Source organism: Pieris napi, chromosome 10 (genome assembly GCF_905475465.1).
Source record: "Pieris napi chromosome 10, ilPieNapi1.2, whole genome shotgun sequence".
Lineage (NCBI taxonomy): Eukaryota > Metazoa > Arthropoda > Insecta > Lepidoptera > Pieridae > Pieris > Pieris napi.
In genome coordinates this window covers 12890432-12908795 of record NC_062243.1, presented here as the reverse complement: position 1 = coordinate 12908795, position 18364 = coordinate 12890432, and positions in this window count along the sequence as shown.

Genomic DNA, 18364 nt, shown 5'->3' with positions numbered 1-18364 from the left:
TAAGACATCCAGCCTGCTCCCCGGACCTAGCTCCAACAAATTACAATTTTTTTCGAAATTTGGATAACTTCTAAAAGGTAAAAGGGGTAAGGGCAAGGTAAAAAATTAAACTCTGATGGGGCAGTCGAAACCGACATTTTATTGATTCCCGTCCGATTGTTTTTTTTATAAAGGGATCAATGAACTAAAGCAAAATATGCAAAAGTACATAGATAGCAATGGTACCTAGTTTGGTTAATTAAATATATTATATCTTAAAAAATCTACTTTTTGTTCCTTCCATACAAAACGCAAATTTCATATGGACCGGACCTAATATTATTCGTAAAAAATATTTTTCACGTAATCACATTAGTAGCAATATTTGTATAATAATTTACGTATACCAGCAAGTTTGTATTAAATTTATATTTCCATATAAGTTTCGCAATAACTAAAGCAAAATGAAAATGGATAACACAAGAAGGCGAAATATAACTTTTCCCAATTCCCGAGGATATCGTTTTGTCAAATAAGTCTCATAATATTGACATGGGTTGGATATTGATATAATGCATATGGAGATTTGTTTTGTCCTATATAAGACAGTTGCATTCCTAAATTTTGAGTTATTACTTATACAAACATTCAATTTACAGTACAAGATAAAAAGAGTTAACGATTACAGTTTAAAAGCTACGACAATTGTGTCACGGTGATAAAGTTGAATGTAATGTTCAGTCCGTGTCATTATAGTACGAGATCCGACCGCGTGATTTATACGTTCATATGTTTGATTAATAAAATATAATTTTTATCGATATTTATAACTAAACCAATGCAGATCCGCAAAGGTGGCCATCCAAATTTGGCCGCAATTAATTTTAATTAAAATGTAATTAATTATTTATTTTTGAACAATTACGTTCACTTGTAATTGTTAAAAAATATATTTCATTAGAAAGAAATATACCTGAGATACCGAGAAAGTTCAAGGTGCCATCCCTCACTTGGCCGCAACCTAATGTCAGCCAGGTGTAAACAGGTATAATTTCGTTAAATATATACGTTCATAATGTATTATCATGTTATACATACCAAATTGAAGATTAATTCTTTCCCTACATGATGAGATATAGGTGCCTATGCAAAAATGCCCGCAAATAGTGACTGCCAACGATTAAAGATAAATAAAAGCGAGAGAAACTTAAGATAAACACCCCATGTCGAATAAAGATAGAGCATCCCAGCTGCTTGTCGTTTTTATGCTACTGCGCATGCGTCCATAGATAAGGTGCTCAACTAGTAGCTCGCGTATTTGCTTGGAGTTTAAAATACTCCAAAAATTGAGCAGTAAAAATAATATGTCATAATAATTAATCTACCAAACTAGTGTTTTCAATATTTTTTTAATTATATTCAACTAAAACAATATTGATATGATTGCAATATTCAGTACGGTATTTAGTTGAGCACCTTGCCTATGGACGCATGCGCAGTAGCATAAAAACGACAAGCAGCTGGGATGCTCTATCTTTATTCGACATGGGGTGTTTATCTTAAGTTTCTCTCGCTTTTATTTATCTTTAATCGTTGGCAGTCACTATTTGCGGGCATTTTTGCATAGGCACCTATATCTCATCATGTAGGGAAAGAATTAATCTTCAATTTGGTATGTATAACATGATAATACATTATGAACGTATATATTTAACGAAATTATACCTGTTTACACCTGGCTGACATTAGGTTGCGGCCAAGTGAGGGATGGCACCTTGAACTTTCTCGGTATCTCAGGTATATTTCTTTCTAATGAAATATATTTTTTAACAATTACAAGTGAACGTAATTGTTCAAAAATAAATAATTAATTACATTTTAATTAAAATTAATTGCGGCCAAATTTGGATGGCCACCTTTGCGGATCTGCATTGGTTTAGTTATAAATATCGATAAAAATTATATTTTATTAATCAAACATATGAACGTATAAATCACGCGGTCGGATCTTAGACTATTAGCTGTCTTTACCGTATACAAAAATACATAACGGCAATTATTATTATGGGAATTAGACCTTATTTTTGAGAGGATAGCGTTAGTATTTGAATGGGCCTTACTCGGTCCATTGTAGGCAGCCACTTAATTTTTGGTTAGATGGGAAACCAAATATTACCTTTGTTTCATATCTACGCAACGGGGTTCCTGATCGTTCGCCGGTTAATGTATTTTAAATGAAATATTCAATTATGCATGTTCACGGGAGCAAAGGTACGGGTAAAAATTAAAGAGAAGGATGAAATTTTTATGCCTCACAGAATTCACCTTGTTCAAATAATTTATTGGTGTATTTCAGAGTTAATATATATTTCAACAGCGGAGATTGTTTGGTAAGGTTTATGATTGATATTGTTGGACGATATTGAATAACCTACTGAAACGATAATATTTATAATAAAAATGACAACAAAAAAATTAGACATAAATGAGCTCGCCCGAGTTATTTCTGTTAATTAATTGTAGCTTACATTAATAATATTTATCGATATCCTATGTACTAAGCCTTAGATATTTGTAAAAAAATCACCTCAAAACGAATTTGGCTCTATTCCACATGAATTCGAGGTTATAAAAAGGCTTTTAGTCTCGAAAAAACTACCTTCCTTTATTACCGTGTTCCCTTGAGCAGCCAATTTGTTACATTAAAACGTGGTCCCTTGTTTACTGACGGTAGGGCGACCCTTCTCAGGTAAAGGTGTTTTATAAATAACCAAGGGTCAACTATCAGGTATTAATTATATCTAAATATAAGGAAGATTTATCCCTTTATGAATTTGTTATTTGCAAATTGTGATAAATTTAATATTTCACTTAAAGATTAGATTTGTATGTATGTGAATGCAGTGTTGGCCTAGTGGCTTCAGCGTGCGACTCTCATACCTGAGGTCGTAGGTTCGATCCCCGGCTATGCAACAATGGACTTTCTTTCTATGTGCGCATTTAACATTTGCTCGAACGGTGAAGGAAAACATCGTGAGGAAACCGACATGTCTTAGACCCAAAAAGTCGACGGCGTGTGTCAGGCACTGGAGGCTGATCACCTACTTGCCTATTAGATTTAAAAATGATCATTAAACAGATTCAGAAATCTGAGGCCAAGACCTAAATAGGTTGTAGCACCACTGATTTATTTTTTTATTTTATTTATGTATGTGAATAGTTAGTGTGATTCGCATTTAATTTAATGAGATATATTTTCTTTAGGTTTTATATAGTCTAAAGTACTTCGCATTAAGCAAGGATGAAGAATTAATGAAACTCGGCGGCAGGCCATTATTATATTTACATTTCATTCTGGAGTCGATATTTGCATTTATACAGTTGGAGATAAAACACGTTTAGTATTTGATGTGGCTCTCTAGTTTATTTTATGGCCGCCTTGAGTTATAGTTTAATATGAACCGGCTTATCTACAGTTGTAAAGAGGATACATTTGTTACTTGAATGTATTTAGTATTTTCTTAATCAAATCTCACTTTAACAAAATGCTGATATGGCATGATTGACTACCTTTTGTCCCTTTACTGACCAGTATTCTAAGGTATTGAGTTATTATGAAATATTTTAAGTTTAGGTTCGTATGCATGTTAGAATCGAGAATTTTTCCTTCCCAACAACGATGCTAATTTTATTATACGGAGGTTAATGTAAAACATAAAAAAACTGACATTCTAGAATAAACGATAGTAATATACATTACCCAAGCGAGTGAATCCAAGGGTGGAAGCTGATATGTAATAACGTAGCAAAACTGTACCAGAAAACCGTGTTGACAAATTCAGTTGAAGCAGACTGTTTGGACTAGCGCCAAGTGTGTTATTTAACTAACAACTTGTGCGCTTAATTCATATTGCCTTTATGTTCTACAATGACGAAATGAAAACATGTATTATAAACGCGCTTACAAAATGAAGTCACGTATATTACAGTAAGTTAGATAAAGCAGCGATAACTAGCTGTATACAAACCCACTCTATAAGGGTTTGGCTCACACTATAACGCTGAAATTACTCTGTATAAACTGCTCATAACGTGAAATTGCAAGATGAAACAAGCTGGATGTTTACCTAAAATTCATTTACAGCCTAGAAAACTCACTCATCTTGTTAAATTTAATAATCATTATTTAGGCGTAATACTATGTGTATATTAAATAAATTTATATTTTAGCGAGCCTTAAGCGAGATTTAAGTGTTTACTATTATATTGTTTATAAACTCAAACAAAACTAGAAAACTTCAAGCTCGCTAAACTTAGGCTAAAAAGTACAATAGGGTCAGTAGGTTAGAAAACCGAAGGGTATACAATATTTCTATACAAATCTCGCACAATTAAAGTTTGCAACGACTGAGTCAAATCGATACGCGTTGCATCGTGGTATATTTGGATCATTTCCAACAGTTATTGCAGCTCGGCGTGCAACATACGGCTTAGATGGTATTATATTGATATTATATATGTTTTTAAAAGTTTTGCAATAACGATTTTCCATTACTTTTACTTTTGGCATGCTATGATTTTATTATTCACTAAGTGTAGTTATGTAACATTAAGTAACGTGATACAAATTTTTTATAAGTTAAATCCCTTTAAAGTCTTCAAAGTGAACTTAAGAGAAGTATCATTAGAACGTGACAAGATGAAAGGAACTGGAGAGTATGTCCTTCCAAACGTGAAAAAAATATTTAATCGTCCCTGATGCTTTAAGGTAATCGGGGAACAAATATAAAAGCTGATTAGCTTTTTTTTAATTCAATTTATAATTAAAATGAAATAAATGTTATGAGATTATGTTGTTTTTAGGCCATCGTTTTATAGGCAATGTACGGTAGATCTTCTGTATCTATCTTGAAAATCATACCTACATAAAACCTTTGCTTCAACATTTAAAGTATCAGTTATCTAATTAAAGGAATAATTATAAATTCTATATAACAAGATATATATTATATTACAATATTAACACGTTCACTGCGTAACAGGCCGATATCAGCCTGCCGCGGTATTTCCGCTGGTGCGGACGAAGAAATCTATGTCCCTCTCGCTGGTGCGTAACGATTATCTCAGGTGTTTGTAAAAATTCGACAGGGACAAATATATATTTCATCTTGCGGTCAAAATTGTAGGTTTTCCCCATCAAAACATAACGGCAGGCTTTTATCGACCTACCACGCACTGACGCTGCTTTGCATCCGCTGAGTGCGGCAGTGGGCCTATTTCAGCCCGCCCTCCCAACAGGCAGCTGGCGACCCGATACCGCACTGAGCGCGCGCCCGATCAGTTAGTGTTGTGCTATCTAACTGATCTAACATAGCGTTCGATATTATCAACGATGGCAAGCAATACAAGAAAAATACAAATTTTGGAAAATAGAGTAATTCGCCTTGCAGTTATTGACAGTGATAGTGACAGCAGTGAAGAAATATTTTCCACTAAGAAAAATAAAAGTATTTCTGTTTCCAAGACAGGCATACATAAGTAAATAAATAAATTTTTCAGTTCCTTTAGTAGTAAATGTAAATTTACGATTAATTTAACTTGACGATTCAAAAGTGTACTTGGTTACCCACTTGAATTAAGGATATTTTGAGTTTGAGTTTGAGTTGAGTTTACGATAATTCTGTTTTATTTTCGATATTTCTCTGTCCCATCACTACTAAAAATATATTCTAGTGCGGTTCAGGTCGATATCGGCCTGCCGCTTTTCCTGCTTTATTTCTCATTTCCTGTTTGCCAGATCCCGGGGCGAATCAAACCTAAGGAAGTTGGGTTCAAGGTCATTCTAACAATATAAAAAAAAAATGTATACATTATGTTTCCACAAAGTTATAGCAATTTAATCTATCCTAGTGCTGTTGGGTCTAGAAAGACCTGCCACGCACCGGCGGAAATATCATTGGGGGCGCATTTTGGCCCGCCGCCGCACCTGATGAAATATTATTATTTTACTTGCCGCAGTGAACGTGTTAACGTATTGTGTCACTAATTTTATTGAGTGCTTTTAAATCAGTTAACTGAAATGAAAAGAAGCCATAACGACCACCCCTGACCTCGTCAGTACAAATGTAGGTGGTAATCAAACTGATAATACTTTGTGATCCAAATGTAGCTACAATTATAAATAGACTATTGTTTTTTTTTTGTGTAACTGTGTTTGGATTCTTTGGAAGAAACTGCCTTTAGCGTAGAGACCGTCCTCTTTCACCCATTGTCTTCTTTTATTTTTGCCTGTTTTGGGTGTTTGTAATATAAATAGTGTTTATTGTTAAAGTAAGTATTTTTTTATGGCATAGTCTTATATGAACTGTTAGAAATATTAAATAATAATTCATAGTTAAGTATCGTAAAGCTGATCCAAAACTCGTATCATTATTCACATCTATCATTTTCGGTTTAGTAATAAAGATGCGTAATCCATCAAGCATTGATCACAATTTTCTGTCTATTCTGTATATTTTTTTTAACAATAATCATTCGTTTGTCAAGTGTTAACCAACATCTTCGCTGGTTTTGCGAGTTAATGATTAGTGTAAATGATTAGTAGGTTTTGGTATTTATATTTTTAAAATATAATATTACATAGACGGTAATAGGAAATGATCAAAGATAAGGCCTTATAAATGTTTCAGATGATGGAAATTGCTTCGTGAATATTAAACTAAGCTGAAATTAAAAATAAAAATTTCACGTATTACCTTATTACTGAGGGGAGTGTTAATCCCTTGTATTATTACAGATCGTAGGGAGAAAAATGATTTTTAAGTCGTTGGACATATGGCTAAACAATATTTTATATTATATCCATATCACCTCATCGTCCGTCGTTCCACAACAGAGTATTTCTCAAGGCAGTTTTTGCGGAACCAGCGGCCCACTGAAGTATTTCCGAACCAAATCGACTTGACGGTCCTTTAAGAAAAGAGCGAACCAATTCTTAAAAGGCTGGCAACGCACTTACGAGCCTTCTGGCAATGTGAGTGTCCGTTTGCCTCCTATAACAAAAAATAACAAATTTGCTGTGTAGTACGACATGTCATGTAAGACAGAGCGAAAAATCATTGATTGTTAAAAAAATGTTACCCAAAATTTTCAAAGCAGGTAAACTTAATAAAAAGCTTTTATATGGAATGTACGAAAATATGATTTCTGAGATGAAATCGTCTTATTACCACTTTATTGAATTTTCCGACACCTCCCTGTGGTGGAAGTAGCGAGAGATCTAAAACCTCCGCTCGTTTATTTTATTAATATCAATAGTAGATTTTGGTAATTTAAAGAAAAAAATTTTTAACCGGATTAAAGTTATGTATTATTATAAATTTACAACTATTTAACATAATTTTAAATTTATCCGACGTTTCGCGTGCATTACGGCGTGCGTGGTCACGGTGACATAACTTTAATCCGGTTAAAAAGTTTTTTCTTTAAATGTGTAAAGGTTATGTCAATCAAAGATAAATACTATGTTTTGGTAATTTAATAAACATTATTAATTCTTTAACAAGCATACTGAAACTGCGTTATATTTATCCTCTAAATATGTTTGTTAACGTACAAATGCATCAATATTATAAATAGTATGTATTTTTATCACATTTTATAAAAATCAAATCTTGGATCTACGTTTAATTAAATATTTGTAGTCAAATAACATTAACAAATGATATTTATATTATACTTACACAGTATAGCTTATAATTATGGTTTCATTTAAACTTTAATTTAAAGGATTCTTTACCTCTTAAAACTTTTTCTAAGTACATAAGACGCTAAAGCGGCAGGAAGAGGACACCGCCTCATTGTATGAGCTGAAATGATCGCTTTTAGAAAGTTTAATCGACCCTAAAGTAATATCTTTTGTTTGATGAAACCCGCTTTTGTATCCTCCGGTTACTGTGGCAAAAATGTTTAACTTATTCAAAGGATGAAAAATTAAGCGGTCAAGATTGCAGTAACTTTGAACGCTGAATTAGGTGAAATATAGAGACAAAGCCTAGCAGATTATGGTATCGTCAGCTATACTTCTATTTTTTAAAACCTTAAATATGACATTGAAAATAGTAAGGTAGTTGTCTACTTTCGCGATCAAAGCGTCGGTCTAATGGGGGTTTATTTATGTATAGAGAGATTTTGAAATAGAACCTTGAGTTATTAGAATTAATAGAATTAATAGTTAATAGAATTTTGAGTTTGAGTTTGAGTTTGTAGCATTAATTAGTTGACTTTTATATATTTTAATTGTAAAGAATGTTTAATATTCTCATTCCAAATTGCTTATTATTATATTCTAAAACAGAATTTAATGTTCGGACGAAAATATATTCTCATCCTAAACAATATATGAGGAATATTAAAGTAATGAGTTTTAGTATAAACGTAATCATGATAGGTATAAAATCCCAGACAATTACAAAAGAAAAATTGATCCCGAATAGAAATCCCCGAACGCGCAGAACAATCGCTGAAATAAATGGACCTTTCTAACTTTTCAATTCTTCCCACCTGCTCTCTGGGTTTTGTTATTCAATTCATTACCTTTTCAATCTTCCCGAATTCAATCCAATAATATTATAAATGTGGAAGTGGGTCTCCTTGAATAGAGAATCTGCAGCCGCTTTTCTCTAAATTCTACGGAAATAAAATCAGCTAGAATAAAGGTTTAGGGTCTCGGCATTGACATTATAATGAAGAGGAGATTTATGGTTATGGCATAAGGCATATTTTATAAGTATAGGATTATTTTTATATACGTAGCAGTACATTTATGTATGAAATTCACTTGGATAGTTTTTAAGGTTAAGTGAGAACACACATTTGAGAGGTAGTTCTTTAAAACTGAAGACCACTTAATATAATATACATTCCCTATACAACTTTCTCCCAAACCGAGTAGTGCTGCGAGTAGTAGCTGACTGGAATAAGCTTCCGTAAAGTGTATTTAGTGCACCCTTTGAGCTCTTTTAAAAACAGATCCGATTTCTCCAAATCGTATAATAAATAATAATAATAGTACCTTATATATACAGCCTGTTTATACATACAGATGAAGTAACTTGCAAGAATCCATAATGATGAGCCATAAATGACTTCTCTGATGAGGTAAATTCTTTCATCACTGTCTAAATCTAATAGGAATAAAAAAATATTCCGAACATTAAGATAATATGATAAAAGCCTAATTAAGCTTATTAAGCGAAATGTTTATTCGTATAACTTGTATAAGCTCCTTTCAGTACGATTTATTTGTTTACTGCTCTTGTAATGAGGAACTGGGACAAACTGGGATAGAGGAAACTTCACAATATCCAATTAGAAAGAACATTAACGAGTTTTATAGTCTCTTTCTCATTCCAATCTTATTTGTACTCGTTAAGAATTTTATTAGACTTCGTACTGAATTTTTAATGTTTCTTAAGAATTCACGTACAACTTGCTTATCGACCAACTGCGCGATTGCTGAGCTATTATTTTTCTATATTTGTAACAAAAAAAATATTACAAAAAAGTGAGATAACGAAACACTGAAAGTACTGTTTCAGTAAATTGTTGACTACTACGAGTATGATCATTCTTCAGAACTAGAGTGAGTAGAAGTGAACAAGTCAGATGTTAAGTGTTACCGCCAACCATCATGGTACATGAATTTATGCCTCATTTTTATTTTTATTCATATGTCAATATTTACTTGACTATATTGTTTAATTAAGATATGTACTGTTATTTTATTTTTGGACGTAACTTTCAGGTTTTCACACTATGTGTATCTTTTTTTCAAAGATAACATTTCCTTTTCCTGATCCCTTAAAATTCGTGTACCGCGGCATCTTCATCTTAGTTACTTTAACTAGTTAGTTTATTGATATTTTTTGAAAATAGTTAGAAATCACTAACAGCTAGATCCAGTGAATGGTGGATGTTCCACCGATTCGAATCCAGCTTCTTGAATGGCAGTCATCGCAACTCTGGACTTGTTGGGTTGTTATCTGGGTGAAAATAAAACAACTTTTACGAGTTTGCCTTGTGTATTCCCTCACGTAGCTTTGTTATTTGTCCTGTGTACAAAGTCCCCGTAATGGTTGCACCATAATTAAGCTATTTGATCATTACCACCCCTTGGCTGTCGCAGAACAGCAGCATCTTACCGGCGGATGGAATGGCCTTAAATTTCTTTGGAGTTGGAGATGATGGTTTTTTCCAAGTCATAAACTGTTTTTTTTGTTTTCAGGTCATAATGGTGAATCCTTGTTTCGTCTATAGATACAAATTGACCCAAAAATCGTTCAAGATTTGGTTGTAACAAACCCAAACAGTTTCGTAAAATTCACGTTTGTTTTTGCGCTTCAGAAAGCATTCTGAAGCCCAGCGCGTTAACACTTTTTCATACTATGCCTGTGTATAATATTATGGACACTCCCTATAGAAATCTTCATTTCATCTGCTGTAAAACAAATAGTCACACAACGATCCAGCAAGGCAATCTTCCTCGTTTGAACTCAGCATACCAACGCTTAACCTTAGAATATGTACCATAGAAGTCTTGATTTACCAGTAGTAAAACTAACCAAGCAGAGAAATTTTATTACCGCGCAAACATTTTTAAGATCACGTTCCAATACCTCGTAAACAAATTACTTCTTTTTTTATTTTATCTAATGTCTGGGATATACCTGACAGTATTAATTGTATCCCATTATCACTATTTATTGAAAACCCCTCGTATATTAAGTTGATCGAACTCTGTAATAATGTTAACCTAAATTGCGGAGACTTAAAGAAATCCTGTGTTAGTCTCAGCCGACACAAATAAAAGGCACTTGGCATCCATTCAGAGGTACTAAGAGAAATTAGGCCAAATTCCCACATAGTCTTAACGTCGCCGCCCCAGACCTTTGCTCGGAGCAAGATTGTATTGTGTTAGTTTCATTTCAGTATTTTAGGTGTTTTATTAGGAACGATTGTTTTGTTTCCACTGTGATATTTCTAGGAACAAATCGAACCTTGAGTTCGTTTACAAACCAGTAAGATAATGGGACCTTATTACATATGGGAGCTTAAAAATAAAAAGTTTATGCAAAACCAACTTAAAATAGAACATCTAGGCCTTAGTAACTATCTACGTTTTAGATAGGAAAGCCTTTAGGATAAAAAACACACGTTCTGCGTCTGCAAGATTTGTCGGCAGTCAGCCTATCCCTAATACCCTTCTTAACAAGTCAAAATAAAAATCTCTAACTAAATACTTACTCTAGACGATTCTAAAACATATTATGTAGATAGAGTGAATTGTATTCAGGCTACGTTGAGGTACGTGAGCCCCGCGGCAGTTCCTAATTAGAAAGAGCGGGTACTTGTTAACCCAGTTAGAAACCCCGACGGCTATTTCACACCGGCTTCTTTTTATTCTACAGTTAAAAAGTAGAAGTCGATTTTACTCATACTCTTCGATAAAAACTATTTCTATATAGCTTAATAATATATGATATAAAATAAAATATTATTGTTTTAAATTAACTAAAATACAAGGAAAATGTCTAACAATAAAAGAGCGTCGAGATGAATAATAAAAGAACCTTCTTGTTTGAACTGGAAGGAAATTTTGTCTCGTTTCCGACTCGTTCTTAACTAACAGAAAATGAAGAGTGTTTTTAGCACAAAGATTTAAAAGAACCTTTGTAAATAGTTGTAGTTTTAATAATATTAATTAGGTAAATTATGATAATAATTAAACTACTATGAAATTAAAACTTTCGTAGTCATATAATAAAAGTAATTCAAAAATTGGTAGCATAGACTTGCCCAAGCGTTCTCGACAATTAGCGTAATTAATATCGAATCGCCGATAAGTATATAAATATAAAATGATTCAATTTCCTTGACTGTAAAATCAACAGAGCATTATTAATTACAGTGACCTTTTCAACTTGACTGACCTTTTGCCTACAAATTTGACCTTTCGCTATAAGCTATTAGAGTAAAAGGGTTTTTGAAATAATCTTGAATAGTAAGTAAATCGACCGCAGACGTCTGCGCTTAAAGCTGTTGATTTATTAAGTGTTTTGACGTAATAATATCATTGATACAAAAAAATACATTGTTTCTATAATAAATTATAATCAAGATACCATAATTATATATATAAGAAACCAGGAAGTAACATTATTTAAAATTTTACTCAAACACGTAACGATATCATTACCAAAATGCTAAATCGGGTCGTAGAGTACGTTGTACCATTCCGTAGCACGGCGTAGCAGGCGCCTCGTATTGAATACTGCGTAGACATTTATTACAAATTATTAATATATGTATTACTAACCTCAAACCTATGTCAGATAGCGTAACATACTGAGTTATAGTTTTAACCCTGGCAGTTAACAGCCAACAACGTCATGACAGTGTGTAACATTCAAAAGTCCTTAAGGATGAAATAAATCAGACGAGACAGATCCGTTTAACTAAAATCATTAAAACCAATACTTTATCACGGACTTCCCTATTCTGTCGCTTCTAACCAAATTACAAACTCTAATTTCTTTGGGTATCACAACTTTTCTAATCACTTACTTCGAGAGGAAAGTTTGATTAATTTTTATTAGTTTTCTCATAACTTCTAATTATTATTTTATCTTACTGATTGGTTTCATTAACCTATTTCTGATATTAATTACTCTAGAATATAAATCTGCATCATTTTCGTTTAGGAAACCTTTCCTTATTTAATAACAAAAGACTTGTGGTATTTTAATTTAAAGTAACTGTAGTAATTTGTAGTATAGTTATATACTGTAGTATTATAAAAACTACTAAATCTTGACATACACTTTATCACTAAGTGGCTTTATAATGATTTTAATTTGAAAGGTTTTTACATAAAATACGCTTAACAATACAATAAATAAAAACGCTAATAATATTATAAATAAATAATACGCTTTCATGACCAAAACACATGTAATATGTGCTACATGAACACAGAGGTAATTTAGTTAGTGTTCATTGATATATGAAAATATTAGATTTTTGTTGTTTTCACTTTTAGATTTAGACCTCGATGAGAAAATGATCTCACGTCTTCACGTGGCTTAGATACAGTTACCGAATATACCAAATTACAACTTCACCAATTCTTGCAAACTTTTTTTTCTGTATCTGAGAGTGATATAAAACGATACATTAAATTAATATATTTTAACACGAACATGTTTTTGTATGGACAGAAACAGGTCGACATGTTTTACAGCCATCAGTCTTGGATGAAAGAGAAGAATTTGTACAGGTTTTTTATATTACGCAGCTGAAAATCAAATTAGTCAGTAATATAAAATGAGTTGTTAAGAGGAATCGTATGCATCTCTTTATAAATAAAAGCGCTATCGTTTGCGTAGGCGGGCGCTGCATCGATCGAGCGACCTTTGACATTATGACAGCGTTCACGGCGAGGGACGCCGCGAATTTCCTTTAGAGATGAATTAAACCATGAGAATAACTGTCGGTTAATTTGTATTAAATTGAAAAAAAAATAATTAAAAATTTTGCTATTTCAACTTTCGAAATATAAAGTTATAATTGATCAGTATCTGTACAATGCATTATGTACGCAAAACTTAGTAGGTTATTAAAAGGGAAAAATGATCAGAATAATCTTTTTTTTTTAAATAAATTCTATGTTTGAAATATGTATTTTATACTAAGCTATTGCTTCGAATGCGCTACAGTGTTTAATTGTTGAAAGAAACACGAATTGAACATTCAAAATCATTTATTCATATAGGTAACACAATGTACACTTCTGAACGTCAAAAAAGAAATATATATAAGAAATGCTTCTGATTTTACACTTTTTTTGCTTCTATTTTTACATTTACTGCCAATTCGCAAATCAAGAAGAACTGGCAATAAACTCTCCGCCACTCTATTTTTTAAATCAAATCTTTTAGCATAAATCTTATATTTTACAAACTAATAAATGAAATAAAGCATCATTTTATAATCTAAGTATATGCAGTGATTAGATTAACTTCAACATAACAGTTTAGAGTGGAAGATAACTGATTTGCAAAAGTTTTACCACATTACTTAAGTAAACGCCCTGTGCAACACGCCTACCATTACAGTTGTAACTATCGTTAAATTGTAGATGCTAGTAAATAGGTCACGCACACTATAACACTATACGTTACCTGGCCTGCGGAGGCTGTAGTGTAGCTATTTTTAAACTTAGAATATCGATGAAAGGGTTAGGCTAATGGGATTCCGTGAATGGCATCTAGTAGGTCATGGGATTCGTGACACGAATTTGGATCGGTATAATTAATGGTTACAGGCTTTGAAAGCGGTTTAGCGGAAATAGGTTGGGGTCGAGGAATATTTTTAGTGTAAGTAATGATTTAGTTACCCGAAATTTGCTAATAGCACCGTCCACTTTACTCAACCGTTCTAAACTAGTAGCAATATAACCAACATATAAATAGAACCTGATACGTTTTTCATTTCTCTAATCTAAAATTAATAATTCCAGTACATATGATAATCAATATATAGTAATAAATCAATCATGAATCATAGTTAATTTTTGGTTAGAAAAGCCACAGGCTAATTTAAAATATTTTCGTATAAATGTTCAGTGAACGGGAAAGTAAATTAATTTTCTAAGCTTTGTAGTATAAAGTAATATTAAAATGGATTGAAATGAGTACCCTTTGTAACAACCTTTTACTTTAAGCTCTTTAATACGAAAATTCTTTTCCAGTCTCCTTGTTTTCACTTTGTCATCCGAGTAACTATTGATATAAAAAGCCTGAATTACATAGTACGCGCAAAAATGTCTTGAAGTCTTTAATATGTTGAGCAAATAGATATTATGTTTAAGAAAATTGTTTTTATAAATTAACACCTATTTGTTTGTATGTGTGTGTTGTTCCAATGTTTGAACTATTTCATACTCCTATAAGCATACAACATTCAAACTACAACTTCAATTAGAAGTTTTCTGTACTTTATTTGCTTATAAAAATATCTAACAGTATTTAGTTGCTGCCAGCGTTTAAGGTACACTGCCAGTGACCAAACCTTTTAAATATGTTTGAATTTTCTAGTTATTCGTTTTTAATTATTATTATTACTATGTAGGTTAAGAATATTGTAAATACTGTATATTTGTATGTTGTAAGTAATTACTATAACATATGTTCTTCATCTGTATAAAAGTATTAATAGAAACAGACTTAATAGTCATAAACTATTAAAATTTAACAATTTATTTTGACATTCGTAATATTAAACCATAAATAATACGGAAACTAAGCGACATAATAATTTATTAAGATGTTGATCAACATTAAGAATTTGACCTAAAAACAGCGCCATTTTAAAAGCGGCATAAATCAAAAGAAACTGCTAAAGCAGTGATTATAAAAGGTGGTTGTAAGTTGCCTTCGTTAACAAACTTTAACGATTAATCCAACAAAGATTCAGCTCCTTAATTTGCAAAAACTAGCATTGCAACTTCTAAAAGGATGCCAGCGAGCAATTTCATCAAAGGTTTCTTTTACTTTCCCTTGAATTATTTATTTTAACGTATATATATATCGATATGATTAAGCAGAAAAACGTTAGAAGTGTTTTTAAAACAGCTACAACTTTAATAGTCTCTAATTATTAGGTTTTCATGAATAAAAATGTAGTCTGTGAACTTGACCGACAATCAAAAAATATATATCTATACTCTGATTTTTCATTCCGTAGAATTCTGACATTTCATAAGTGTTGCTACTAAAAAAGTTCTCCACCGAAAAAGGGACAAATTTGACTTATATGAGGAGGGCAATAAAAAAATGCCACGTATTTTTTATGTTTTACCTACAAAAAGGTAAATCTAAATATGTACTTATTCAAGTGACCTGATACAAAAATAACAAATATTTCAAGGTATCGAATTAACTTTAATTACTTTATTTTATTCTTTAGCTAGCTAGCATCACTGCCTACTAATTCCAGGTTTAGTAAACCTTTTTAAAAAAATAGACTCAGATGTTTAGACTCGTATTTAAATTCAAAAATGTGCCCGGTTAAAAAGGTTTGCGATCACTGAAATGTCAAAAAATTATGGCTGTCAGAATTCTACGGAATTAAAAATCAGAGTATATATCTGATTCTTGTTTAGAATAAAAATGTTCAACACATTTATATCAAAAAAATGCTTGTCACATGCCAAATGAAATTTTGTACCAATTCCATTACATATCCAAATCAAAGTTTCTTCTGACAGGCGTTTATTAAGAGGGTTCGTGCTCAATGAACCCCATTTCATATTATTATCTTATACATGCGTGACATTTCCACTTCCACCTAAAGGGCGAATGCTATTATAAGATGTTAATAGATATGTTCGAACCCGTGTAAAATTGGGGATATTTTGGTTGGACTATACATTTGTTGATAAGATTCATTAGTCTTGAGTCCTTTGTGAAGGGTGCAGTAAGTTAAGCACGTATTGAATGAAGGTCTTTTACTTCTTCTTCTTACAGTGCCATCTTGCGAAGGTTGGCAATCATCATGGCTAGATTAAGTTTGGATGCCGCATTTATAAAAATTGACTTGGTGCTTTGACCAAACCATCGTCTTTGGTTTTTCAACCAAGACGTGCTCGGTCAGGTCTCCTTCTACCTGCCACTTTACCTTGTATGATTAGTTGAAGGAGCTCGTATTTTTTGGTATTACCTAAAACGTGTCCGAAATTCTGAAGTTTCCTTTTCTTTACCGTAATAAGCACTTTGTTCTTCTGCATTCTGTCCAGCACGGTTGAATTTCGTATGCTTAAGCCTACGTCGGTAAACCCAGATATCAAACGCTTCCAGTTTTTAGGACATAGTTTCTGTCAGGGTCTAAGATTCTACACCGTAGAGCAGCACAGAAAAGACGTAACATCGCGCAACGCACGTTGTAAGCTGTAAATTAAGGCATGTCTTTTACTGATCACGCTTTCTAAATAAATTATATTTACATCATGGACAATATATTATAATTAAATTTCTATTTAATGTTACGCCCCTGACATATGTGTAAAGCATACAAACCCCTAATAGCTTACATAGATAGCACATAATCCCGAGATGTGACCAACTAAAGCACGAAATTCATCAAAACAATGCCATTGGGATTTTGTATGGAAATTAGTAGTTTTCTGTGAATAGAGATAAAGGTTTCGTTCGGACCGAATTGTTTGTTACTTGAATATTCTATATATAACCTATATGATACGGATATGACGCATAATACCTACAGAATTGATGTCCAAATTATACAAAGAATTGAGCTGCTAAAAAATATTATATTCGATTCCGTTAATTATATACGTTGGCAAAATACATAACACACATTAATAGCTCCTTATTTACCAAATATAATGGGTGGCTTTATACTAGTGTCCTTAAATTGTGAGGCTGAATGTTGGCAATTTTGTGGCAAAGTAAATGGAAATGTAAATAAGTTAAATGGGTCGCGTACTTTCTGTGTTTTGATTTTCATGTTGCCGCTCATTTCAATGTATGTTTTAAATGTGTTATATTAAAAAATACAAATAGTAATTAAAACAATAAAATTGTAAATCTTCTTCACAATATTATTGCAATATAAAATAGATAAGTGTCTGAAAAGTGGACCTTACGCAGAAAGAAATATTATAAGATATCAAGAACATTACACAAACTTTGTAAGCAATTCTTGGACCGTCTCTACTAATGCTATGAAACTACATTCCACGTTCGTTCGCCTTCTTCGAGTTCGTTCTTCAAAATCTCATATTTAATCACTTCCTATCCGTATCGCGTTCCTTTGTCTAATTCAGTATCGTTAATAATTATTTCTACGTTTGCTTTATATGTGAATAACAAAAAAAAATAGAACTAAGGAAGGTCGTTTAATTCAAAGTACTAATAATATAAATGGCTATTACGTGCACACTGCACAAAGTACGCCGAGTTCCAGCAAAGTGCAAAGGGGGATGCAGCTTTATTTAAAGCTTGCCCGGGCGAATGTAACAGCCTTGTCGTATATACTTTATATTTTGATGTTGAGCCTTTTATAACGGGCGCACCCTGGCATCACTGGTGCTATACACATGTATTGGTTTGCAGAGAGCATTATGATATATGCTTTGAGATACAATAAAACAATAGTTTAGCTTCTACACAATTCCGATGACACCGATTGAGGTCTGGCTTTATACATTGCGGTTGACCTACTAAGCCATATGTAAAAATACTACTTAGTATCGAGACACAGATTTAGTAAAGGTTTTCCTGCTCTTGAAGATAATATTCTAATT